The 26,639-nt window shown below is 43.7% G+C and overlaps 1 pseudogene across 1 annotated transcript in view; it reads left to right on the plus strand.

Annotated features, from left to right (window-relative positions):
* The first annotated feature begins 301 nt into the window (after positions 1-301).
* LOC307185492 (mitochondrial-processing peptidase subunit beta-like) overlaps positions 302-26,639 on the plus strand; it is a 50,019-nt pseudogene continuing 23,681 nt past the window's right edge. The window contains exon 1 of the transcript in view: positions 302-393. The product of the transcript in view is annotated as a mitochondrial-processing peptidase subunit beta-like (transcript). The remainder of the gene's footprint in view (positions 394-26,639) is intronic.

The raw sequence follows: 26,639 nt of genomic DNA on the forward strand, positions 1-26,639 counted from the left end.
AGCTGCAAAAGCTGCCTCTCCTTCCCTGTGCTCGCCGCTCTGCACGGGGATTTGGAAATAGCACTCCACTTTCCTGGACCGATGGAGAAGGCAGCTGCCTAAAGGGTAGGGCTTGACAGCAGCTAGACAGGACTTCCTCCCTCAAAATAGCTCCCTACTGCCTGAATTTCCTCCAGTAACGTAATCCCCTTGAATCTCACAGAATCGGCCTTTAGGAGAATGCGACTAGAGTGCAAACTCCTTTAGGAAGGCCAATAGTCCACTAGAGAGGAGTGGGCAAACTTCTTCTGAAAAGGACCAGATGGTAGACATTTTAGGCTTTGTGGACCACACCGTCTCCATTGCAAGTATCAGCCTCTACAGAGGTTGTCCCAAAGCAGCCCCAGACAGTGTGTAAGTGAATGGGCATGGCTGTGTTCCAGGAAACTCTATTTACCACGCCTGCGGCAGGCTGGACTGGGCCCGTGGGCCATGATCTCTCAGCACAGCACGAAGCTGTAAGTCAGTGACCTTTCCTTGCCATCTCTCTACCCCCAGTGCCTCTCGCATGACGTGCACAGTGACGAGGTGCTGAAATATTGTTTGTTGACATACTTATGAGCTAATGAGAGTTCAAGAGAGGCTGTTTGAGAGCCAACATTTCCAGAAGGAGCCTCAATAGGGTAGGGAATATTTAGAGGCTAAGAATTCAGAAGGGCAGGGCTCTAAATTCAAGTTTGTCAACTTAGCAATGTTAACTAAACAGATCCATTGGTTATAGTCATAAATCTCCAAATGCCATACCTGGTTGAGAACATCATGTTCCCCATCTGGGGACCAGTAAAAAGTAAAGACTGGGAGCAATGGAGACAAATAAGAAACCCTGGGCATAGTCACCCTTTCCAGCTTTGGCACTTTTGTTATATCCCTGCCCCCAGGGGTCATCTCGTCATTCCAGAGAGTGAGCCAGAGTCCCACTGTTCTGGCTCAGGTGAACCACTAACGCCCTTTGGTAACAGGTTAGCTGTTATACAAAGCTAGGGCCGCAAGGCAGCGTGCCACTGCCCTTCTTTTCTCCCTCACTGCAGTCACATCACTGTGTCGATCGCAGCTTCAAAGATCTGCCTGTTGATCTCTCTCAAGATGGTAGAAGTGAAGCTGGTGCAGCTGAGCAACGATTTTAGGAGATGATAATTACCATCACCTTCACTTGGCTGTTTTCTGGACCACCATCTTGGTTTGGTAGAGGGTAGAGCACAAAGGCTTGAGTTGTGTGCAGTCATTGTGATTCCAGACCTTTGGGGACTTGGTGTCAGTCAGGATAGGTAAGGTTCTGTTACAATAACAAACAACCTCAAAATTTTAGTTTCTTCACACAACCCAAGTTTATCTCTTCCTCAGGTTACAGGTCCAACACAGTTGTCAGGCAGGCTCTCATTTGTCATTTAAGGACTCAGATACCCCTGGTTTCACCATGACGCATATCTTTTTGGTCATCTCATCAGGGGAAAGGGGCATGACATATCATGCCCCAACTTCTAAAGGCTCTGCTCAAAAGTGTCATATCTGCTCAGATTTGATTGACCAAACAAGTCACACGCACACGGAACTCCTAAGAGGGTGGGTAAGCGCAATCCTACCGTGTGCCTGGAAGGACGACACAATTGTGAGCTGGCCTAATGACTACTATAGGACCTGAATAAAGGGTTGGGGGCGTCAGGTTGCATGAAGAATCAAATAGCCTCATGGGAGAGCTATATAGCTAGAAGTTGAATGCTGATACTGAGGAAAAAATTCTGAAGGCCCTAGAAATTGGAGTTAATCTGAATATTCCACATGTGTAGCAGGTGAGAACAAGACTCATTAAGGAAAGGCAATTGCTGAGAGCCAAGTTGAAGTGGACTATGGGCTGAAGCAGGTATTAAGGAGAACTCAGGGCTCCACAGTGGGAGAATCGTCATTGCCTTCTTCCAGGAAGAAGCAGCTTTTTAAAAAGTCTGAGATAAATGCAACGTGGTTATCAATAGATTCGGTATAAAACTAAGGGTTAAGCACAGAGGTAGCTCTGAGAGCGGGTAAGACTATTGACATGGGAAAGAGTTCACACGTTCTGATTCAGAAGACAACAAACAGTGTGAGGAAGATGCTGGTATGTCTGTCCCATCCTGGTCTACAAGTAATGCCCTCCAGGCACCAGAGTAGCACCAGTGCCCAAGACAAAACAAACTAGGTGTTATAGCACAGCTAGTACAGTTGCACAGGCTGGGCACTGTACATCTTGAGTTGTTGCCAATCACACTGTGATTTATGTGAATGGAACACCCAGGAGGTGTCAATGAGCAACATGAAGAATCCTGGGTTGGGCTTCCCTGGTGGTGCGGTGGTTACGAATTCGCCTGCCAATGCAGAGAACACGGGTTTGATCCCTGGTCTGGGAAGGTCCCACATGCCACGGAGCAGCTAAGTCCGTGCGCCACATCTGCTGAGCCTGCTCTCTAGAGCCCAAGAGACACAACTACTGAAGCCTACGCCCCTAGAGCCCGTGCTCCGCAACAAGAGAAGCCACCGCAATGAGAAGCCTGCGCACCACAACTGAGTAGTCCCCGCTCGCCGCTACTAGAGAAAGCTTGTGCGCAGCAAAGAAGACCTAACGCAGACAAAAATAAATTTAATTAATTAATTAATTAAACAAACAAAGAAAGAATCCTGGGTAGTAGCCCTTTCTCCACTCCCTATTCAAGGCAAGATTTGGACTCTTGCTTTTCCCTTCCCACAGCTCCTGACCCCATCAGTGTGGTTTCCTGTTTCTGGCCTTGCCCCCAACCCTTTGAATCTGACGCAGAGCCAGGTTTTCTGGTTTCACCAGTCGGGGCTTACCAGTGCCTCCCTTACATGTTCCCCAGGAGTGAGGTCATGAAGGGTGAATTGAAGGCCATGCAAGGTATGCCAGCCTAGAGGAGAGAGGTAGAGGAAGACTACTGTTTGCAGGCACATGGACACTCCCACAGAACACCCCAAACCAGGGGGGACTAGGATGAGACTGGGGTCCCATGAGCAGAGGAAGCAGGGAATTAGGTTTTTGTTCCACTTACTGTCACCCTCCTGGTCCAGTGAGGCTGGCCTGACATGGAAGAACACTCATAACAGACGTATGCTCAGTGCCTACCCAATTCTCAGTATAAAGTAGGTCCTCATTCAAAGTTTGTTGAAAAAATAGCACAAATATATATATTTAAAGAACAGTTCATCTTCCCTCTTTCCATAGTCATAAGAATGATGAGAATTTGACCACCAGATAAGCTATTGAAATGTGAAAAAGTCAACCAACAAGTGGAGGGAGAGGAGGTGGGTCTTTGTTCTATGGGAAACCAAGGGACCGGCTAGACTTGGACTGATGCTTGGGGACTGTGTCTTGTGAATTGGTCCTTATAATTTCAGTCCTAAGATGTTCAGTGGTGGAGTGACTTTCAGCTCTTTAAATGCTTGTAAAAATACTAGGCAGGGTTAGTGCTAGATCTGGTATTGGCACAAATTTTTTGTTTGTTTCTTTGTTTGTTTGTAACAGAATGCTGAGGATTATTTTATTAACTAGCTTGCACGTAGCTCTCTCTTTTTTTTAAACATCTTCATTACAGTATAATTGCTTTACAGTGGTGGGTCAGTTTCTGCTTTATAAGAAAGTGAATCAGTTATACATATACATATGTCCCCATATCTCTTCCCTCTTGCATCTCCCTCCCTCCCACCCTCCCTATCCCAGCCCTCTAGGTGGTCACAAAGCACCGAGCTGATCTCTCTGTGCTATGTGGCTGCTTCCCACTAGCTATCTATTTCATGTTTGGTAGTGTCTATATGTCCATGCCTCTCTCTCACTTTGTCCCAGCTTACCATTCCCCCTCCCCTTATCCTCAAGTCCATTCTCTAGTAGGTCTGCATCTTTATTCCCGTCTTGCCCCTAGGTTCTTCTGACCATTTTCTTTTATTTTTTAGATTCCACATATATGTGTTAGCATACGGTATTTTTTTTTCTCTTCTGACTTACTTCACTATGTATGACAGACTCTAGGTCCATCCACCTCACTACAAATAACTCAGTTTCATTCCTTTTTATGGCTGAGTAATATTCCATTGTATATATGTGCCACATATTCTTTATCCATTCATCCATTGATGGGCACTTAGGTTGCTTCCATGTCCTGGCTATTGTAAATAGAGCTGCAATGAACATTTTGGTACATGTCTCTTTTTGAATTATGGTTTTCTCAGGGTATATGCCCAGTAGTGGGATTGCTGGGTTGTATGGTAGTTCTATTTTTAGTTTTTAAGGAACGTCCATACTGTTCTCCATAGTGGCTGTATCAATTAATATTCCCACCAACAGTGCAAGAGGGTTCCTTATTCTCCACACCCTCTCCAGCATTTATTGTTTGTAGAATTTTTGATGATGGCCATTCTGACTGGTGTGAGATGATATCTCACTGTAGTTTTGATTTGCATTTCTCTAATGATTAATGATGTTGAACATCCTTTCATGTGTTTGTTGGCAATCTGTATATCTTCTTTGGAGAAATGTTTATTTAGGTCTTCTGCCCATTTTTGGATTGGGTTGTTTGTTTTTTTGATATTGAGCTGCATGAGTTGGTTGTATGTTTTGGAGATTAATCCTTTGTCAATTGCTTCATTTGCAAATATTTCCTCCCATTCTGAGGGTTGTCTTTTGGTCTTGTTTATGGTTTCCTTTGCTGTGCAAAAGCTTTGAAGTTTCATTAGGTCCCATTTGTTTATTCTTGGTTTTATTTCCATTTCTCTAGGAGGTGGGTCAAAAAGGATCTTGCTGTGATTTGTGTCATAGAGTGTTCTGCCTATGTTTGCTTCTAAGAGTTTGATGGTGTCTGGCCTTACATTTAGGTCTTTAATCGATTTTGAGTTTATTTTTGTGTATGGTGTTAAGGAGAGTTCTAATTTCATTCTTTTACATGCAGCTGTCCAGTTTTCCCAGCACCACTTATCGAAGAGGCTGTCTTTTCTCCACTGTATATTCTTGCCCCCTTTATCAAAGATAAGGTGACCATATGTGCATGGGTTTATCTCTGAGCTTTCTATCCTGTTCCATTGATCCATATTTCTGTTTTTGTGCCAGTACCATACTGTCTCGATTACTGTAGCTTTGTAGTATAGTCTGAAGTCAGGGAGCCTGATTCCTCCAGCTCTGTTTTTCTTTCTCAAGATTGCTTTAGCTATTCGGGCTCTTTTGTGTTTCCATATAAATTGTGAAATTCTTTGTTCTAGTTCTGTGAAAAATGCCTGGCACAAATTTTTGAAGGTATTATCACCTTGAAAACTAACATCAACTATAAACAGTGTTGCCATAACAATATTAAGCAAATAGAAAATTGCTTAAGTCCTTTTGAGGGAAAGCAATGCATTTACATACCTCTCCTTAGAGAAAGCATAAATATAAGTGATAATTGAGTGTGCATGGGTGTTGAATAACCATTTTTCATGAAATCATCATGCTCAGGAAAATAAATACTGAGGCTGAAACCAAGTCAACTTCAGGCAAACATTTGCTGCCAAATGCATGTGTGACCTCATCTCTGTTGTCCTTCCCCATTTTCTTCCTGACAGAGACACATGTTGAAATGTAGGCAGGGTGAAAACTTGACTCATCATCAGTAAGGCTCTTGGCCCATGAATATCTGTCCTCAAATAAACAGAAAACCCTACCTAGAAACAAAAAAGAAAATATGGAAGAGGGGAAAGGGCAGGATAGAGCACAGATCTGACTTGATTTTTAGGACATTATCATCCAATGGCTTATTCTCCGCAAAGACGTGTACTGGCCATCACAAAACCTATGCTTCACGAAGACTTCCATCAACAAATTTGCATAATGCCTTACTTATATGGATAGCATTCCACATAGCATTGCTTCTGACCAAGGAACTCAGTTCTCAGGGAAAAAAATTGTGACATGGGGTTCATACCATGGAATTCACTGGTCTCACCATGTATCCCGTCACTCAGGAGTAGCTGGCCTTATAGAAAGTGAAGTGGCCTGTGGAAGACTCAGTTACAGCTCAGTTTGGGAGAATAACCTGCAGGTCAGAGTTCTAGTTAATAAGATGCCACATATGCTTTGAATCAGTTACCAACGTGTTTCTCCCAAAGCCAGAACATATAGGTCCAGGATCAAGGGTGGAAGTGGGAGTGGCTTTTCTCACTATGACACCTAATACCCACTCACAGCATGTTTTGCTTTCTGTCCCTGCAACTTTGGGCTCTTCTGGTTCGGAGGTCCAATGTCATAATGGAGAAACGCTTCCACCAGGTGACACAAAACTGCTGCACTGGTTTGGAAGTTGACACTCTGCCAATCGGCCATTGGGGGCTCCCCCTCCTGCTGAACTAGCAAGGGCAGAAGGGGGTCTCTGTGTTGGTGGATCCTGACTATATACTAAGAGACATCAGTTTTCTACAACACAAGACCTTTATCTAGAACCCAAGGGATTCTCCAAGGTACTACGTAGTACATCCATGTTCAGTCGTAAAAGCTAATGAAAAAGATATCATCTATAGCCAGAGCAAGAAGTTACCATTTTTGTATGGAAATTTAAACCTGTTGGGAAAGTGTGTACAGTAGCTGAGTAGGCAAGGGAGTGATCTGTGCTCCAAAGCTACCTTTCTATATTCTGCTCAGTGATGTGAGGGCTGTATGGCTCTTTTGACAGCTGGCACCTGGTTATGTTCTGCCAATAGGGGACACTAGCGGGATACCAGAAAGCTGGAATTGGGGTAGGGTGAAGACCTGCTGCTCCTACAAACATTGACTCACAGGGACCCTTCACCCTAGCATTGACGGGGTCCGTCCAGTTTCAGCGCTGCCTAAAAGCAGCCTCATTGCACCCTCTTACAGGTACAAGCATAACCAAGTCCCTTCCCTGGAGCACCTAGGTTTTGCTAATCCCACCTCCTTCTCTTTGTTTTCTCAGCCCCAAGAGTAGTTGCTACTTTCACCGATAATGACATTGGTTGCTTCGATGGTCCCTTTTTGTTCCTTCAGCCCTCTCACATCTGTGTGATCAATTCTCCATCTTAAATTTCTTCTGTTGAAATTTCAAATGTGTTTTTTGTTTTCCTGCCTGGACCCTGACTGATATCCAGCCTTAGAAGGAAACTCAAGATTATGTGACATTTCAGTTATTATCAATTTTTTCAGAAAGATTCATTAGGACACTCAGTTACAAAAAAGAGGCGGGGGGCATTTTTAAGTAAGGTTAATATGGAATTACTATTGTTCAAAGGCCGCTATCCAAATAGGAATGGGAGAAATTCCTGTGAATGCCTGCTGGAAAATAAATTCATTTTATTAAAAGGTCTTCCTCTTTGTATTCGGAGGTTAAATAAATGATATAGTTTATTATTCCACCAAACAATTTCACTTATTTTTGGTAAATTGCACTAAATGTGGTTTAATTACTGTGTCCAGAATAGCATTTCACATCTGTGGCCCCAAAAGCTATTATTGCTATGGACCAGTGGGACAAAGAAATAGAGCCCTCTTGTGGCCAATCTAAATACTACACCCCCAGCAGTTCAACATTGATTGTACTAACATCTTGATCTTGGAAATTATCATTTCTGATCTTTGAAAGAAAGATGTCATACAGATCCTGCCCTGGGTCGCCAAGAAACAGAAAAGAAGCCTACTATCCAGAGAAATAATGCCCGTGCTTCTTGGCACTACACAAACATAACATAAAAACACTTATAAACTTGTAAACAAGGTCATTATTAAATGCCCAATTTTTTAAGTAGTAAGTAGAGGGAGTGAGAATAGGTCTGAGATCAAAAGAGATACTTAGATCCCTCACATGGCAGGGGTCTTAACACAAACCACAATAATTTCCTTCTGAATTGGTTCTCCACACAAGAAAGGCCCCCGGGCGTCACAGGGAGGAAAACTCAATAAATGTGGCAAGAGTTTGATGTGCAGGTGGAATGTGATGAAATATGCACATTATTATCTTTTGTGGCAAAGACAAGAGAACACAGTGAAGAGGAGTGTTAGAGACCTCTCAGGACAAACTGGAGAGAGAGGTGGCATGGAAGCCTGGAGCATTTATGCTTGGCAGTTGGATGGCACTGGGTTCAAATGCCATCTTAGCATATCCTAGCTGTGTGACTTAGGGCAAGTTGTCCAACCTCTCTAATTCTCAGCTTCCCATCTGTACAATGGATATAACAACATCTGCTTCAAGATAATGTATGATGTCATAGTTCAGGGCACATGCTTCAGAGCCAAGCTCCCTGGCTTCAAATCCTGACCCCGCCACTTACTATGTGACCTCAGGCAAGTTATTTAACCTCTCTGTGCCTAAGCCATAAAATGGGTTAAAATAGTTCTGACCTTTCAGGGTTGTTCTGAAGATTAAACGATTCTATATATATATATATATATATATATATATATATATATATATATATATATATATACACACAAAACACTTAGAGCAGACGTCTCAGATGAATTTGCCATCATTACTACTGTTTAAAGTGTTTTGGGACTTCTCTGGTCGTCCAGTGGTTGGAACTTTGCCCTCCAATGCAGGGAGTGAGGGTTTGAACCCTGGTCAGGGAGCTAAGATCCCACATGCCTCGCGGCCAAAAAAACAAAACGTGAAACAGAAGCAATACTGTAACAAATTTAATAAAGACTTTAAAAAAAATAGTCCACATTAAAAAAAAAATCTTAAAAAATAAAAAGTGTCTTAAGATACCTTCCACGTAGTAAACACACAATAAATATTAGCTTTATTATTGGCTGTAAATCATCACAGGCAATTTACTTGTTATCTATTCCCTACCTGCTTCTTTTCCTATTAAGTAGAATCATGTGAAATTACCATTTTTAAGGTGAAAAATACCTGAATGCAGTAATTTCTTGGTTTGTTGGAATACAGACCAGTGCTTGTCACCATGTCACTTTGAGGGTTCTTGGCAAGAGTCTAAGATGGAGGAATAAAATAGAGCTTTCTGTCCACATTTATACCGCTGAGCCCAGGAGCCCTTTCCCCACCTGCGATGATAAGTCCCTTGAGCAGAATAAGTGAGCTTAGTCTCCCCAGCTCCTGTTCTAGTCCCTGGGAAGGAAGAAGAGGAAGCGATGACTGGGGTATCTGTAACCAATTAGAGCCCGGCCAGGGAAACAGAATCCATCCCAGGTAGTTTTAATAGGGGGAACCTTTATAGAGAGAACTAGTTACAAAGGTGTTGGAAAAGTTTAAAAGCCACATAGGAGATGTTGAAGCAACTCTGAGGTTAGCAACAGCAGGGAGTAGCTACCATCTTGACTACTGGCGGGACAAAAGGCAGAGGGGGCATTGCCAGAGGCAGGGCAGGGCCCCGGCAGGAGAAGAAACGATGCAGGGCTGCCCAGCCACTCCCAGAACTGCCCCCACCCAAAGCAGAGAGGAAGGAGGGGACCTCTCTTCCTTTTGCTCCCTGGTCTCCGGCCAGTACCCCCACCCCCCACCCCGCCCCGGGCTTAACCTAATCATTCTCCATTGGCAAAGGGGCATGGAGTTTGCAGGGCCTGGCCACTTGGGTACAGAGAAGAGCAGGAAGAAACAGAAACAGATTTGAGAACAGAGAGGCAAATGCCAGCCTGGAGAAGCAGTAGCTGGGAGGAGAAAGAAGGGAAAAGAATGGGCGGTGGCGGGGCCATGACGTAAAATCCGGCGGCTGCCGTTTTGTCTCTGGCGCTTCAGCATCTTCTTAATCTAATCAGGGTAGAATCCTGACACTTTGCTACTCTAGCCAGGTAATTCCAAATAAAAACAGTGGGAACCACAGTAATCTGTCTTTGGTGACTTCATAAGATGGAGAGGGGCACAGGCAACCCAGGCAAGAAACTTCGGGTTGACTTATGACCTCCAGGCAGAGAGGTTAAAAAACCTGCACTGCACGTTCTTCGCCTGCACCCTTTTCTCCTGGTGCCAAGTTCAGGGCCACAGAACTGGACTTCAGAAAGAGACTCCTCATCTTAGAAGTTACCTCCTCCAAAACTATGGAAATAATGGAATGCCATGTGGTAGCCTGGATTGAACGCTGGAACGGAAAGGGGCATTCGTGGAGAAAGTGGGTAAAGTATTCAGGGAATAGGACTGTTCATTTCTTATTTATTTATGGCTGTGTTGGGTCCTTGTTGCTGTGCGCAGGCTTTCTTTAGTTGCAGCGAGCGGGGGCTGCTCTTCGTTGTGGTCCGCGGGCTTCTCATTGTGGTGGCTTCTCTTGTTGCAGAGCACGGGCTCTAGGTGCGCAGGCTTCAGTAGTTCTGGCACGCGGGCTCAGTAGTTGTGGCGCACGGGCTTAGTCGCTCCGCGGCATGTGGGATCTTCCCGGACCAGGGCTCGAACCCGTGTCCCCTGCCTTGGCAGGTGGATTCTTAACCACTGCACCACCAGGGAAGTCAAGGATTGTTAATTTCTTAGTTTAACCAATGTTAATGTCTTAATTTTGACAAATGTACTATGGATACGTTGGATGTTAACATTAGAGGGAGCTGGGTGAAGGGTATATGGGAATGTTCTGTACTATTTTCTTCTGTAGATCTAAATTTATTTTTTTTGAAAAACACTGTTATGACCTCCTCCAGAATGGCTTCTTCCCTTAGCTTCAGCAGGCAGCTCCAGCTAACGCAGTGAGGCACCACCAAGGGGAAGCTGACCCCCTCCCCCAACCCCCATAACACCAGTAAACACATCCGGGAGAGTGTCGGAAATCCCATATCTGGGAAAGACTTCTGTAGGACTTTTTCATTACTGGTAAAAAGCATGAATTCATAACAGTAGCCTACGCACAAAGAGCATGATTAACTCATGTTGTAACCACAACCATGCTGTTGTTCTCATGGACGGGATTTTTGTTATACCCCCTCTGGCTAAGGCAACGAACTGGGTGATGTTCAAACTTAATGGACAAAGTTCATGCTCTAAACAAGTTCCGAAGTCAAGACCAACCATAGTACTGGGTTATTTATAAATGACTGCCCTCATATAGACACTCGCTCATCTTTTAAAGTTGCCTTAGATAACTTCTAGAAAAAGCAGAGTATAGCCACACACACACACACACACCCACACACACACACACACACACAGCTAGTTTAGGAAGGGGTTTGACTCAACAGCAGGAAGTGCGAATTGACTTTTTTCCATTGTCTTCTATCAAAGTGCCCATTTTCCCACTGGGCGGTGGCTCCCTTTAAGCCATCTCAATCCAATTCTATAACTTTTAATTCACTTTTGGTAATTACAACAGTCTCATTCTGGTTACCAAGACTTCGTTCTGTGCCTTTGAAATTTTCAATATTGTATTTAATTCAAAGTTGCCTCCCCTACCCCCGACTCCCAGCCTAGGCTGGTGTGACTAGTCTTGAAGGAGCCTTTCTCCTCGGCCCTCTTTCGAATAGTTACTCCTCTGGCATTGATCTGAGAAGAAAGAGGCAGGGGGTGGGGAAAGTCTCTCTTGAAGACTGGTTATGATAAAGTATACTTACCCCCTTTCTGTAAACTCCTGGCCGCTAATGTAGCTTCTAAACTGTAGACCCCTCTGTGGTTACAGATGGAAACGGTAACAGTCCTTAATAAAGAGACACGACTCCGTCGACTTCTGCCCCACGAATGCTGGCCCTACGTCTGCATTCCCCGACAGAATGTGCTTCCATGGTCGTCACTCTAGCAGTTCCTGGCAAGCCTGTGGCCCCCAGTCTTACATACCATCTGCAACCCTAATTCACAGGCTCAGTACATCTTCGGGGCCCCTCAGGGATGTGCACCTGTGTGGTCTTTGGCCCTTCATCTCTGCCTGGCTATGCCCTGCTCAGACGAGGGAGGTCAGGAAGTGTGGTATCTGCTCCCCAGGACAGGGAATGTCACCCCTTCTGACAGAACTCATAATTCGGTAAGTAATTTGGGGGTTTGCCTTCTCTGAACTTTGGGGACAGGACCCATTCATGCTTGCCCTCCCATCCTCCAGGGGAAGGCAGAGGTGAGGAAATGACCTTTCTTTCTTGTATTCCCCAAAAGAAGTTTGGCCTCGACCTCCAGCTTACATCTCTCTACAGTATGGGACCTAACTCCAGTCACCCCTGGAATTGCAGAGTCTTACACCAAGAATGATCTCTTATTTGAACTCGGCCCTGGAAAACAGAGGTTTCTCCCACCAGGAGACCTGTGTGTGGGCTCCAGAGCAGAACAAGATCTCAGTTGGAACCTCCCACCAGACTCCTGGGCACACATGTGTAAATACATTCTTACATGAAACAGCTGCCCTGTCCATAAGACTGACCTCTACGGCTCCAAGGACGTATTCTTTGAGATGCACTGTGTATGCTATAGATCTGTCCCACTTTGACATTCCTTTGAATTTCATGAATTCTTTTTTGCTCTTTTAACACAGTACTAGCAGGGGATTTGAAAGGCAAAAATTAGCACTGACTGTTTCAAAGCTCCATCCATATAAGATCCAGAGGATGGGGGAGGTGCCTCCCCATGGACCACTCTTTGAGGGAGAGCTGTCCATATCAAAGAACAAAGTACTTGCCCAGACTCATCTCAAACGACAGCTTCACCCTGGCTGTCTGTAGTGTCCCAGGAGGACTTCCTTCATGTCTTTATTCAAGGGCCACTTGTATTGCTGATTTCACAATTCACATCTCCCTGCTTCTCGCTTATGTGCTTAGACAGTGTTGAAAGGTCATTGCTGCCCACACTTCTTTCCCTATGCACTGCTCTTTCGAGGGATGTAACCAGAATAGAGCAACGGGGGCCAAGAGGTGGAAAGGTTCTCTCTAGCTCCATCTAGACAAAATAAGTGTTTACACACTGAATATAATTTGTTTTTAGAAGCACTTGCTGATGCCCAAGTGTAAAATAAGTACTGAGAGATAAAGATGAAGGAGGCGTGGTCCCTGAGTTTCCGGAGCTCAACAGCTGGCAGGGGAGACAGCTAACTGAGCATGCGGATAACGTGTGTCCAGGGTCCTTGGGGAAGGATTCATCTGTTGTTCTTGGTGCCAAGGTAAGTCTACAGAGGGAGAGTGTCATCGGAGCTGGGGTCCTGAAGGGTAGGAAGTTGAGGGTGGAGGTGGAGGGAGGCTTCAGCTAAACAAGAAACGGAGAGGCAAGAGCTCGTGGCGTGTTCAGTGCTGGTGCTGTCGGGAAGAGTCAGAGCCCAGAGTGCAGATCTTCGGGGGTGACTGTCCTGGTAACCACAGGTCAGTAGATCCTGAAAGATAACCCTGCTGTCTTGTGTCCAGTCCACAGGAGTGTGATTCCTACACTGCAGGATTTGGGAACAGAGTTGCCCACAGCAAGTCTTCGGTGCTCTACATGCGCTAAACGCTTACTTGTTTACCAGGTGGTCCGCTAAGCATGCTACATGCAGCAAACCTCACTGAATCCTTACAACTACCCCAGGAGTGGGTAGGATGTGTCTACGCCCCATTTGACAGAGGAGAAGACAGGTTTAGCAATGTCAGTAAGTCTATCAAAATCGTATAGCAAATAAGTAACAGAGCCAGGTTTTGAGCTCAGGTGAATATGACTCCAAATCTCTTCTTAACTGCCTCTCCTTCCTAAGAGGAGTTGTGAGGCGCAGAGTTCCACTGATGAATCCGTGTGTGCGATTTACCTCCATTTTATAGCCCAAATCATATTTTGGAGACTCCAGGACTCCAACTAATCAGCATCAGGTAATTTTACCCAATATCACACAAGGGATTAATTACCTTAAAGCTTCGGTAAGGAGCATCTCTCCTAAGAAGATTAAAGTTTTTAATTTGGGAATATGACAGGAACTTATCCCGCACCAGCAGGGGGTCTCCAGGAAGGAGCCATGGACATTCCTTAAGGGAGAGCTCCTCCTTGGCCAGGCTCCCCCATTTCTATTCCTCTTGTAGTTTGGTACTCTGGTCCCTCCTGCAAACGCCCCTTTAAAGCAGGTCAGGGCTGATGAAGACTGTGGTATAAGAGATAAACAGTTCGTGTCCACCTTGTAGAGTTACTAGACAGAGCAGGGAATCTGACTTTGAGAGGCAGATGTATCCTGTCTTCAGAGCTTTATTCACCTTTGAATTCAAGATTTTGCCCTCAAATCAGGATTTTGATTATCTTGCCAAGATGATCTTACCTAGAGCTCTTAGTTTTGTTCAATCCACCTATTTCAAGATAGAATGATTTACTGAGCATAGAAGAAAGCTGAGAGTTACAAGGAAACAAAAATCAGCCTCGCTCCTGAATCTTATTTAGAAAACCTTATTCATTCATTCATTCATTCCATACAATAGATTCATAGGGAGCACCTCCATGTGCTGGGTTCAGGGGGGTATAATATAGACCTTGAGACCTGATGCTTGCCCTTGAGGAACGTGCACCCTTTTGGATGAGAAACAGGTGAGTAACCAATCATAGCCCACAGTGACAAGAGCTACAATATGTACACACAGTCTTAAAAAGTAAAAAGATGGGGCAACTGCCCAGCAGAGAATGGGGTTGAGGAAAGATCAGAGAAGGCTTCTTGGAAATGGTGAAATCTGAGTCCTGAAGAATCAACCTTCAGGAGCATTTAATTCATGCTTTAAAGTCAATCCTCCTTAAAACCAATAAAACCAAATCATGTGATCATGCAGTCACCTGGACAATAATAACATATGCAACATTGGTAGCCAACAGTCCAGATTATGGGCAAATCCACTTTCAAAGCAAAGATCAAAAGGAACAATCAATACAGCGGAACACACAACAAAATACACTCTGATGTTAGTTGATGAACGCTTTAAATTAGTGCTCTTCTAGTACAGCAGTAATTTCAAAGTTAGACACTAGGTGGTGTTCTCAGCACAGTTTGCTATCTTTGACATTGCCTGGAAAGAGCCAGCTAGGGAAGGTTCACTCTTTCCAGGAAAAAGAAAACAAAACAAAACTCTGAATACAGCTATCACGAACGTGGTTGTATAGGAAGGAATAATACTTTTCATGGTATCTTTTCCCTACAATGAACAATAAATGTATCTTAGGTTTATAGCAAATGCTTTCTTGTAGACAGTCACATCTACAATAATGTGAACCACTGGAAGAACAGACTCTCCGGACCTTTTCAGACAAGTTGTTTTGTAAAGAAAGCAATGAGTCTGGATAATGGAGCCAGGAGTTCATATTCAAGAGTCCCCAGGCAAACTTGACCTATCACTCAACTTCATAGGCTCCAAGGAGAAGCTTGCAACTTGGGAGAAGTTGTTAGAGAAACGTCAGCACCCAAATCACCAGGTCTGGGCCTTGATACAGAATGCATGCCTCCCCCTCTGTTAATAGAAAAATGCTATCTTAGAGAATTAGAGGTACTATGCAAAGCAGGTTAAGCTTCTTGACTTAAAGGAATTATGAGAATACCAGATGTTAGCAATAAGTCTCAAAGATGACAACGATAAGAGGAAACCTAACCTCTTAAAGCCATCCTCGTAAAATATCAAGAATTTGAGGCTTCCCTAGTGGCGCAGTGGTTGAGAGTCTGCCTGCCAATGCAGGGGACACGGGTTCGTGCCCCGGTCTGGGAGGATCCCACATGCCGCAGAGCGGCTGGGCCCGTGAGCCATGGCCGCTGAGCCTGCGCGTCCGGAGCCTGTGCTCCACAACGGGAGAGGCCACAACAGTGAGAGGCCCGCGTACCGAAAAAAAAAAAAAAAAATCAAGAATCTGATAACACAAGGGAAAAAAGAAAAATGAAGGAAATAATTACAACTGAAAGTATTTTAGGCAAACAGGTAAATTATAGGAGAGAGGAGTATAGATCTCATTTATTATATGTAAAAGGAATGTTGAAAACAAGAAATCAGCAAGATGCTAGGCTGAGAATGAAAAAGGAGAAAATGACTTATTCTTGATAATATATTACGCAAGCAGCTCATTTATACTTGGTTTCCGAACACTTGGCTACGAACCAGTCCTGATCCGTGCCAAGGCTTCACTAATCTGTGAGGAAAACAGACAGCTCCGTCCATCTCTGACACCCATGATGCATCTGCGGGTGAGGTGCTGAAGCAGCTGGGGGGAGGCGTCACGTTAAGGATGATGGCGTATTAGTCTTGTAGTTGGCATGGGATAACTCGTAACATATTACAGACAATCGAGCACTCTATTTCTTAAAAGCCAGCTTGGAGTGAGCAGTGTTTCTTTCCTGTAATAGTAGAGTCAGTGAATGCTACTATGGAGTTACTTAGGAAACACTATCCATCCCCACTGTGGTAGTTGCCAGGCTCTCTCCAATTCTGCGCAGATCTGACCCTCGTTCCCTGTGTACAGTGCGCCACGAAAGGAACCCCTCTAAAGACAGAGCCCCAGAGGTTCTCATACTGAATATCCATATCTATGCCGAAAATGTAGACTGGGAAGGTCTAGGCGTGGACAAGATATTTCTCACCACGTCGTGGAAGGAAGAAAAGTCTGTTTAAGGGATCCATGGTTACTCTCCTTTCTGATGTGTGCAGGCATCCCTGAAGGACATTTTGAGACTCTTGGGATCATTGACTTATATTTGGAACTCATGCCAGTTACTATCTGGGTCTCCAATCTTCAACTGTCATATCAGCAGGAGGGTTTTAGACGTAGAAGACTGATAGAGCCTGACAGCACTTGTGCTGGTTTCCATGGTGACATGCTGAGTACTTACTGGTCCTTAAAGACCAACCCCATGAATAATTTAAATTATTTATTAAGGGCTGCCTAGCCTAGAATATGGAGATCTGAGTTAAGAAACAATTTAAAGCCTCTGCTTCTGGAACATAAGTGATAGAGATACCTAAAAGGAGGCTTAAAAGTAATACTTAGGAGTGGTTTTCTTGATAGAAAAATCAAAACATACAGAGATTGGCTCTAAACATTTATATATCAGAGAATTGTTTCAATGCATTACCTGGAGCTTTACTTTACAAGATTTTCAGGCCCTTTAGGGAAGTGTTTCAGTACGTGTACAACCTTATTCATTCTTTTACTGCAACTTAATTCCCTTAACTATGCACCTGTGGGCCTTCCTTTACATTTTTAATTCACTTGGAATTATTGTATCTACAGTATACCTTTCAGCCCGAATCTATCTGGCCAGTTTGGGGCCCCTTTGAAACCACGTGGGCTGCCAGCAGCCGTGGATGGTGAAGGGTGAGTGCCCTCACCACTGCATGGCATACGTAAACTTGGTCCAGAGGTGTCTTTCCTGTATCCCTCAACACCCCGGCTGAATCCCATGGATCAACGTTGCGCACATCTCTATTCCCAACTGTGCAGAAGCCACTCTGCTTCCGGCACCTGCCTAGGTAAACAGGATTCCCAAACGGCTCATCTACCTCTGGCCACCCGGTCTCTACCCTCTTCTCCTGTCTGGACTCTTTCATGGATAGATCTGCCCCAAATGCCCTTCTTTCAATTATTTCTTCCATAAGCCACTTCCTCAAGGCCAGCCTTGTATGGTAAGGCCTTGGACCACCCTCTTTGAGGATCACCCTTTAAGACAGCCTCACCAGACACCAACTGGCTCAGCAGGAGGGCCTGGATCAGAGTCACCCCCCGTTTTCATTCCTTCCTGCCTCCCTCTCTTCCTTCTTTTGTAAATTCCACATTAGATCTCAAATCCAAATCCTCAGCTCATGATGCCTCATCACAGTGGATCCACGCAAGGCTTCTTTCCATACCTTTCTGGCATGTACGAAATTATGTACTTCTTGTGAAAAAAAAACATTGATGTCTCTATGCAGGGTATTTTCAATGTACCCAAATCGTATTCACCATGCACCTCATTCTGTTTCTCACTTTTTCACTCAGCCTTCTGGTTCAAAGGTCTCTCCATGTTGCTAAGCATATATCAAGCCTGGGTTAACCACTGTTTTCTAATACTCCCTAGAGAATATCCACTACAAATGTTTCTCCGTTCTCCCAGTGAGGGACCCCAGATGGCCTCCACCTCCCTGAAAAACAATGAACATCTTCATATATGTCCCCTCGTGGACCTTTGTCAGACTTTCTCTGGCACAGGCACCCAGATATCCAGCCCACAACAAACCTCTGGATTCCTCAGTAGAATGGCTGGGTCACAGGATATAGTTAGTCTTAACTTGACCAAATAGGGCAGATGGCTGTCCAACCTGGCTGTACCAGTCCACACAGCCACCAGCAGGAATTAAGGATCTGGACATCCCCTCCCTCTCCACAACACTCAGCTTGAGCTCTCGCTTTGTAATTTGTGTTAATCTGATGTGAATAAAGTAATAGATTTTTGTTTTAATTTGCATTTATTGCAAAGCTCCGTGAGTCTGAGCATCTCATCACAGACTGGATATCATATCATGTTTTCTCTTCTTATAAATCCAGTGTTTTTTTCCTTTGACTGAATGTCTGTTGGAATTCACAAGCTTACTACCTGTTCTCTGCCTGTTACCTTTGTCCATGATTATTTTCATTGAACAGAAAAACTTATTTATGATGTAATCAAATCCATACAATTTAGACTCACGGTTTGTAACTTTGGGGTTTTTGTTGAAGAAGTTTGTTCCCATCTCTGAGTCACAAGGATATTCTCCCTCGTATCTTCTATTAACTTTATGTCTTTGCCCTTTGTATGTTTAGGTCTTAATCTAGCTACAGTTCATCCGTGAACGTGGTGTTAGACAGGAATAGAGTTCTTTCTCTGAGCCCCAATTGTGTTTCATTGGTCTATTTGTTCTTTTATCAGACTTGTACTGTTTTCATTACTATGACTTTGTGGTAAAGCGAACCCCCATTTCCCCATCCTTTGCTCTTCTTTTTCAAAGTTGGCTTGGTTACTCATGGATCCTTAAACTTCCTTATCAAATTTACATAAAATTGTTGGGTTTCTAAAAAGCAAAGCTAGCTGGAAATTCATTGGGATCTCATTGAATTTATGGCCTTCTTTGCTAAGAACTGACATTTTATTATATTAAGTTATCCCATTCAAGAGTACAGAATAACTCTTCATTTACTTATATCGTATTTATGTCTCTTAATAGAGTTTCATATTTTCTCCACTGAGATTCTAAGTATTCGTTTCTTTTTTTTTTGCGGTACGCGGGCCTCTCACTGTTGTGGCCTCTCCCGTTGCGGAGCACAGGCTCCAGACGCGCAGGCTCAGCGGCCATGGCTCATGGGTCCAGCCGCTCCACGGCATGTGGGATCTTCCCGGACCGGGGCACGAACCCGCCTCCCCTGCATCAGCAGGCGGACTCTCAACCACGGCGCCACCAGGGAAGCCCTAAGTATTCGTTTCTTAATCAAATTGGTTCAATAACAGTTGCTTAGTAACACTTCTAAATTTCTGGTAAGTCTAGCTCCCCCTTGTCGTCTTATTTCTTTTCTCTTCAGAATATTCCAAGCTAGTCTTTAAAAGAAAAAGCTTCCGTATTGATATCTAACCTCCATACAGAATTTATTTTTACAGCTTGATGAATATTCCATAAGATGAATATTACATACTTGTATACCAGAGAGATCACTAAATGCTCTTTGATAAATTAATCCCTAGGTACTTTATCACTTTTGCTTCTGTTGTGAAGGGTATCCTATTTTTAAAAAATATATGTAGTAAATAGTTGTTACTGGTGTAGAGAAATGCTAGTGATTTTTTTAGTTGTATCTGTCAACCTTGCTGAAGTCTTATCTGTTCTAATAGTTGGTTGATTATTCTAATGGTTTTCTATATAGATGATCTTATCTATGGCAAATGACAATTATTTCTTTCCCCTTCAAATCCTTTTGCCTCTTATTCAATTTCTTTCCTTACAGTGCATTTCTCAGGACCCCCAATATTAAGTTAAACAGTATCAGTGATAGTGAGCATCCTGTCTGGTACCCAGTCTCAGAAGGAATTCCTCTAGAATTTCTCTACCAAACATAATGTTTTCTGTGGATACTTAGGATTTGACCTTTATAAAATAAGGGTATTTCCTTCCAGATCTGATTTTCTAAGAGTTTTTATTTTTAATCATACATAGTTATTAAATTCTATCAGTGCTTTTTCTGGTTCTATTACAGTAATTGTATAGTTTTTCTCTTTTAGTCTATTGATGTGGTAAGTTATATTGATTGATTTTCTGATGTTGAATCATCTTTGCTTTCCTGGAGGCAAAACTTTCTTAATAGTGTCTTATTTTTGTAATATAGATGATGATGATAATGAATAGTTAGACTGGCCTCACTATATATATATTTAAAATAAATTTATTTATGTATTTTTGGCTGCGTTGGGTCTTCATTGCTGCGCGTGGGCTTTCTCTAGTTGCTACGAGCAGGGGCTGCTCTTTGTTGTGGTACGCAGGCTTCTCATCGCGGTGGCTTCTCTTGTTGCGGAGCACAGGCTCTAGGTGCGCGGGCTTCAGTAGTTGTGGCTCGAGGGCTCTAGAGCGCAGGCTCAGTAGTTGTGGTACCCGGGCTTAACTGCTCCACAGCATGTGGGATCTTCCTAGACCATTGGCAGGCAGATTCTTAACCACTGCGCCACCGGGGAAGTCCCTCGCTATATTTTTAAAGACAATTTTTTTTAGAGAAGCTTTGGGTTCACAGCAAAATTGAGCAGAAAGTACAGAGTTTCCACATGCTCTCACCTCCACACATGCATAGCCTCAACCACTATCAACATCCCCCAACGGGGTGGCACACTTGCTACAATTGATGAACATATATTGACATATCTTAATCACCCAAAGTTCATAGTTTACATTCTGGTTCAATCTTGGCATACATTGTATGGGTTTGGACAAGTGTATGACATGTATCCATCATGATAGTATCATACAGAGTATTTTCAGTGTTCTAAAAATCCTCTGTGTTCTGCCTATTTATCTCCCCCCACCCCACTGCAACCTCTGGCAACCACTGATCCTTTTACTGTCTCATAGTTTAGCCTTTTTCAGAATGTCATAGAGTCGGGATCATACAGTATGCAGCCTTTTCAGATTGGCATCTTTTAGTTAGCAATATACATTTAACGTTCCTCCATGTCTTTTCATGGCTTGATAGGTTATTTCTTTTTAGTGCTAAATAATATTCCATTGTCTGCATGTATCAAAATTTATTTATTCATTTACTTTTTGAAGGACGTTTTGGTTGCTTCCAAGTTTCGGCTATTACAAATGAAACAAAATGACAACCTCACACCTAACCCTTTCCCTGATCCCTTAGCTCCCACCACACTGGCCGTGCTGCTCTTTTCAACAGTTTCCACATTAAGACTTTCGCACCAGCAAAAACTCAATAAGGATGTATGAAATGCTTAGTACGTGTCAGGCATTGTATCTGGGGATACAGTGAAAACAACAAAGTTTCTATTTTCATGGAGCTCACATTCTAGAAGATCCTTCCTGCTGTGTAAAAAAATAAATAAAATTCAAAAAACAACAAAAAAAGATCCTTCCGTGTAGAATGCTCTTCCCCCAGATTCTCACATGGCTCACCCACTCACGTCATTCAGGTATTTGTTCAAATGTCCTTGAAAAGGTCTTCCCTGAACATCCCATCTACAGTAGGCTGCCCCCACCACCCTATCAATCTCTATCCTCTGCCCCTAACGTTATTTCCCATCAGTACCTAAAATTTTATTAGTCACTTGTTTCTTTTTTTTTGTTTTTTGTTTTTTTTTTAAAGAAGATGTTGGGGGTAGGAGTTTATTAATTAATTTATTTATTTTTGCTGTGTTGGGTTTTCGTCTCTGTGCGAGGGCTTTCTCTAGTTGTGGCAAGCGGAGGCCATTCTTCATTGCGGTGCGAAGGCCTCTCACTATCGCGGCCTCTTTTGTTGCGAAGCACAGGCTCTAGACGTGCAGGCTCAGTAGTTGTGGCTCACGGGCCTAGTTGCTCCGTGGCATGTGGGATCCTCTCAGACCAGGACTCGAACCCGTGTCCCCTGCATTAACAGGCAGATTCTCAACCACTGCGCCACCAGGGAAACCCTTAGTCACTTGTTTCTTATTTCCCTTAGAATGGAAGCTTCAAGAAGGCCAGGATTTTGGTTGCCTCAGTCACTGCTATATCCCCAGCTCCTGGAGCACTGCCTGAACCATCAATCAATTATTATTTGTTTAATAAATAAATAATGATCAGTTCACTGAGGATATTTAACATAGACAAGCCTTTCCCTTTGGGAACATTTAACTATGTTTTTCAAGTGTATTTAATAACAGTGAATTCCTCAAAGATATCTAAAGAGAGTATCCCTGTCACAATCATGCATCCCCTTAATTTATGGGGATCCTCTCTCTGCAATAAAAATTGGGTTACACGAGGAGACTCCACATATAATTCTGAGCTCTCTTAGCATCACTAAAACCCAGATTGGAAGCACATGCTTGAAAGAGTTAATGAGTCCTTCTCTTTCTGAGATCTTCCACAGCAGATTCATCCACCAGTCTCCCTACTGAAGAGCTGCGCCTTTGAAACTGCAAAGCAAGCACTTGAAAGGGAGCCCTGTCTCTCCTGAATACCCTCAGTGCCGAAGTCTGTGCCGTAAGGGCCCGTCAGGGGTGTTTCCACCTCTGGGCAAAGTTCAGCTGGCTGGAGTTTTTTCAGGTTCTCGCCTATATGCTTCCGAAAGCTCTCTGTAGATAAGCATGTGAGGGAGAATGAGCTATAATTATAAAATAATGAAAACAATTTTCTGTAGAACTTATGGATATTGTTCTCATGAAGACTGTCTGGCCAGTGAAATGTTTTTCCTTCATTCTGCCAACTTTCTCAGAAATTTAATTAAAACTGGCTTTGACGGTGTGTATCCAAGGGAAACCAATTCCTGGTTTTAACTAAGGAAGAAATGAATACTTAGAGCAGGTTGCTATGATGGACCAGGAGAGCACAAGTAGGGTTTTGAACTGGGTTGCATGCCAAATAGAACCGATGGCTTAAAGAATTTGTGGAGAAAGATGTTTCTTTGGAGAAGAGGATATCATGGAAACATTTCATTCAATAGGACTTTTCAAGAGTCACATGTCAAGTGCTCCTTGGAAAGTAATTCCTTGGAAACTTATAGTCATTCTGCTTTAAGCATACAGTTATCTCAATTTCAATTATAATACTGCTCAGAATGAATTTTATATGTTTCAATCCAGTATTACCTGATTCCCTATGCTGTCCTTTGTCTATTGTCCTAGACTACAGTTTTGTTTTGGGAGTAAGAATGCAGCTGGTGTTCAAATTCAACTTGAACAGGTTAAAATTTTCAGTTAGCTGCATGAAGTTTGGCAAGACACTGGATCTTCCAGTGGCTCAGTTTATTTCACCATAAAATGGAGATAGGAACACCTCCCTGTCGGATTGCTATGAAGAATGAATGTGATCCTATGTGGGAATATTTGCCAACTACAATTTGGTATGAGCCAGGCCAGGACCAGGGTAAGGCCAGTGAGGAGAAAAATTTAGGGGGACTCCCCCAAAAGTCAGCAATCAAAACAAATACTATTTAAATACCATATTTTTTAAAAGTCAAACAATGCAAAAAAAAAAACCCATGATGAACAAACTATCAAAAACACTAACCCTGGGTATGAAAATGTGAGAGTTGTTCATCTGTTTGGTAGAGGCATAAATAAATAACAGTTTATTTGACCAAGAGTCTTTGCCACATCACACATGTTTAAGACTGTCCTTTCTTTTCAGCAACTGGTTGCAGAGCTGGGCTGCCATCTGCTTTTGCTTCTTCACTGTCTGGTCAACTGGAAGCTATTCTCAACTTGCTGTCTGCTTGAACTCTTGCTTTCTCTTCCTTGCAGGTACATGGTTGCCTGACCATACTTTCATTCTTCAAGTTCCTCTCTTGTCCTGCAAGCGGTGCTCTGGTTCTTTGAAAAAGTCTTCTTTTAGCTCAAGATTTGGTGTTCTTTAACCTTGGTTTCCTGAGTTAGACTCCTGCGTCAAACGCTGGCTTTTTTCCAAGGCTCTCAAGGTGATATAATGATGTCAAAAGAAACACTTCTTTACAGTACACCCTCAGGTGAGTTTTCACATGGACTTGCATTCACTGGTCCAGCCAGGTGCCAAGCCCAGGCATACAACCCTCTTCAGATTTCTTGGAAACACAAGGGCAACCAGCATTTAAATATGGATGACATGAAGCAACTTTGGAAGTTAAGCACGTGTCCCTGACAGAACTTTCTCAAATTCTCTCCTGTGCAAGCGGGGAGTATTCATTGATCTATCATTATCATCATCATCATCAGATCCCTATTTCTACCCCAAAACTATTCTTTATTGCTTACTTACTACGTGCTAGCCGCTGTGCATACATTTCTCATCCAATTCTTACAGCATCCTTTTGGGGTAGGAATTATTAGCCAATTCATGGATGAGAAAACACCGTTTTAGGCTATTACAGCTAGCAATAATAGGTTTATTCACTTATTCAACAAATATTTACAAAGTTCTTAACAATGACTGAGGCTCTGTGTTACTATCTTTGGAGGCTAAGAGAGACTGCAGCTGAGTTAAGCAGGAAGGCATTCATAGAAGGATATTGAGTAGCTCACGGAATCCTGGAGAGATCTGGCTATGCCAACAGGGAGAAACCCTAAAGTCATTTCACAGACCCAATCTGGTGAGGAAATTGTTGCCACTGACCCCACCATCATGGGCGCTGGAAGATGCCATCAAACACTGCCACCACTGCTGGGCTGCAGCCTCCACCAGAGAGCGTCTTTGATATCCTTGCTCCTTTGTATCATTAGCTCTCCGTTTGGGGCATCTGTTTGGAAGAACGTAAGTCCCATGTCCAAACCCTGACAACAAAGAAGCCTGGGAACATGAGTGCCTGGGGACTTCTGTAGTAGGATGTGGGCTGGGTCTTTAACAAAGACTCAATTCCCAAAATCCGGAAAGGAACTTCAGATTCTGGTACAGCCAAAATTATGGCAAGTGACCACTACATGGAACATGGAGTCCTTGCCCTGCAGGCACTTACAAACTAACAGGAGAGAAGATCCACACAAATGACCACAGTATATAAGATATGCCACTATGGGCATCCCTGGTGGCGCAGTGGTTGAGAGTCCGCCTGCCGATGCAGGGCACGCGGGTTCGTGCCCCAGTCCGGGAAGATCCCACATGCCGCGGAGCGGCTGGGCCCGTGAGCCATGGCTGCTGAGCCTGCGCGTCCGGAGCCCGTGCTCCGCAACGGGAGAAGCCACAGCAGCGAGAGGCCCGCGTACCGCAAAAAAAAAAAAAAAAAAAAAAAAGATATGCCACTAAAATGATGTGGACAAGAAGTGCTTCTTGAAGGGAGAGGTAGGAGTTCAATTCTGGCTGGAGATGACAGATTCAAAGACGGGATCACACTTCTGCTGGGTCTTTTTTGTTTGAAATATAGCTGATTTACAATGTTGTGTCAGTTTCAGGTATACAGCAAATATGTGGTAAATTCTGGTCGAGGTGTATGGCCATGCTGAAGGGAAAACAACTCACGAGTTTAATTATGAACGAAGCATCAACTGAGTTTATTTCTCCTTTTAGCACTTGTCCTGGTTATAGTTCCTTATTTGTGTCTATGAAGATTTGAGGAATTAAGTGGGGTCCAGGACATGCTGGCTCAGAAGAAGATGGGAACAATAAGCAAATGCTTCGGGCAGATCCCTAGAGCTCACTGCCTAGATTCACAAAATAAGCAGAGAATATTTTTTCTTTTTTAGATTCTTTTCCATTATAGGTTATTACAAGATATTGAGTATAGTTCCCTGTGTTATACAGTACGTCCTTGTTGGTTATCTACTCCGTGTGTGTGTGTGTGTGTGTGTGTGTGTGTGTGTGTAGTAGTGTGTTTTTTTAAATCCCAAACTTCTTTTTTTTTTTTTGCGGTACGCGTGCCTCTCACTGTTGTGGCCTCTCCCGTTGCGGAGCACAGGCTCCGGACGCGCAGGCTCAGCAGCCATGGTTCACGGGCCCAGCTTCTCCGCGGCATGTGGGATCTTCCCGGACCGGACCGGGGCACGAACCCGTGTTCCCTGCATCTGCAGGCGGACTCCCAACCACTGCGCCACCAGGGAAGCCCCCAAACTTCTAATTTATCCCTCTTCCCCTTTGGTAACCATAAGTTTGCGCTCTTTGTCTGTGAGTCTATTTCTGTTTTGTAAATAAGTTCATTTGTATCTGCTGGGTCTTAAATAGGGGTAGCATTTGGAGAGATAACAATGGTGAGTGGGTAGAATAGGAAGGACCATTCAAAGAATGAGGCACCCAGGTCCAAAAGAGGTCCAAGGTGTGTTGGCAATGAGGAGTCCTCATACTGTGCTGAGTAGGGGAATAGAACAGGAGGTTTATTGCAGAGATCTAGACATGAGGTGATAAATCCTGGTCAAGGTACATGGCCATGGTGGGAAAGAAAAAATAAACTCAGGAGTAATTACGAAAGAAGCATCAACTGAGCTTATTTCTCCTTTTAGCACTTGTCCTGGTTGTAATTTCTTAGTTGTGTCTATGATGATTTGGGGTAACACCTGTCTCTTCTATCAGACGGGAGCCTCCATGAGGCAGGAACCATGTCCTCTCTTCCTCCGCATCATATTCCCAGGGCCTTGCACAGTGCCGGCCACATGAAAGGAGCTCAGGAGATACTTGTTGAGGG

The sequence above is a fragment of the Stenella coeruleoalba genome (assembly GCF_951394435.1).
Source record: "Stenella coeruleoalba genome assembly, chromosome: 4".
Classification (NCBI taxonomy): Eukaryota; Metazoa; Chordata; class Mammalia; order Artiodactyla; family Delphinidae; genus Stenella; species Stenella coeruleoalba.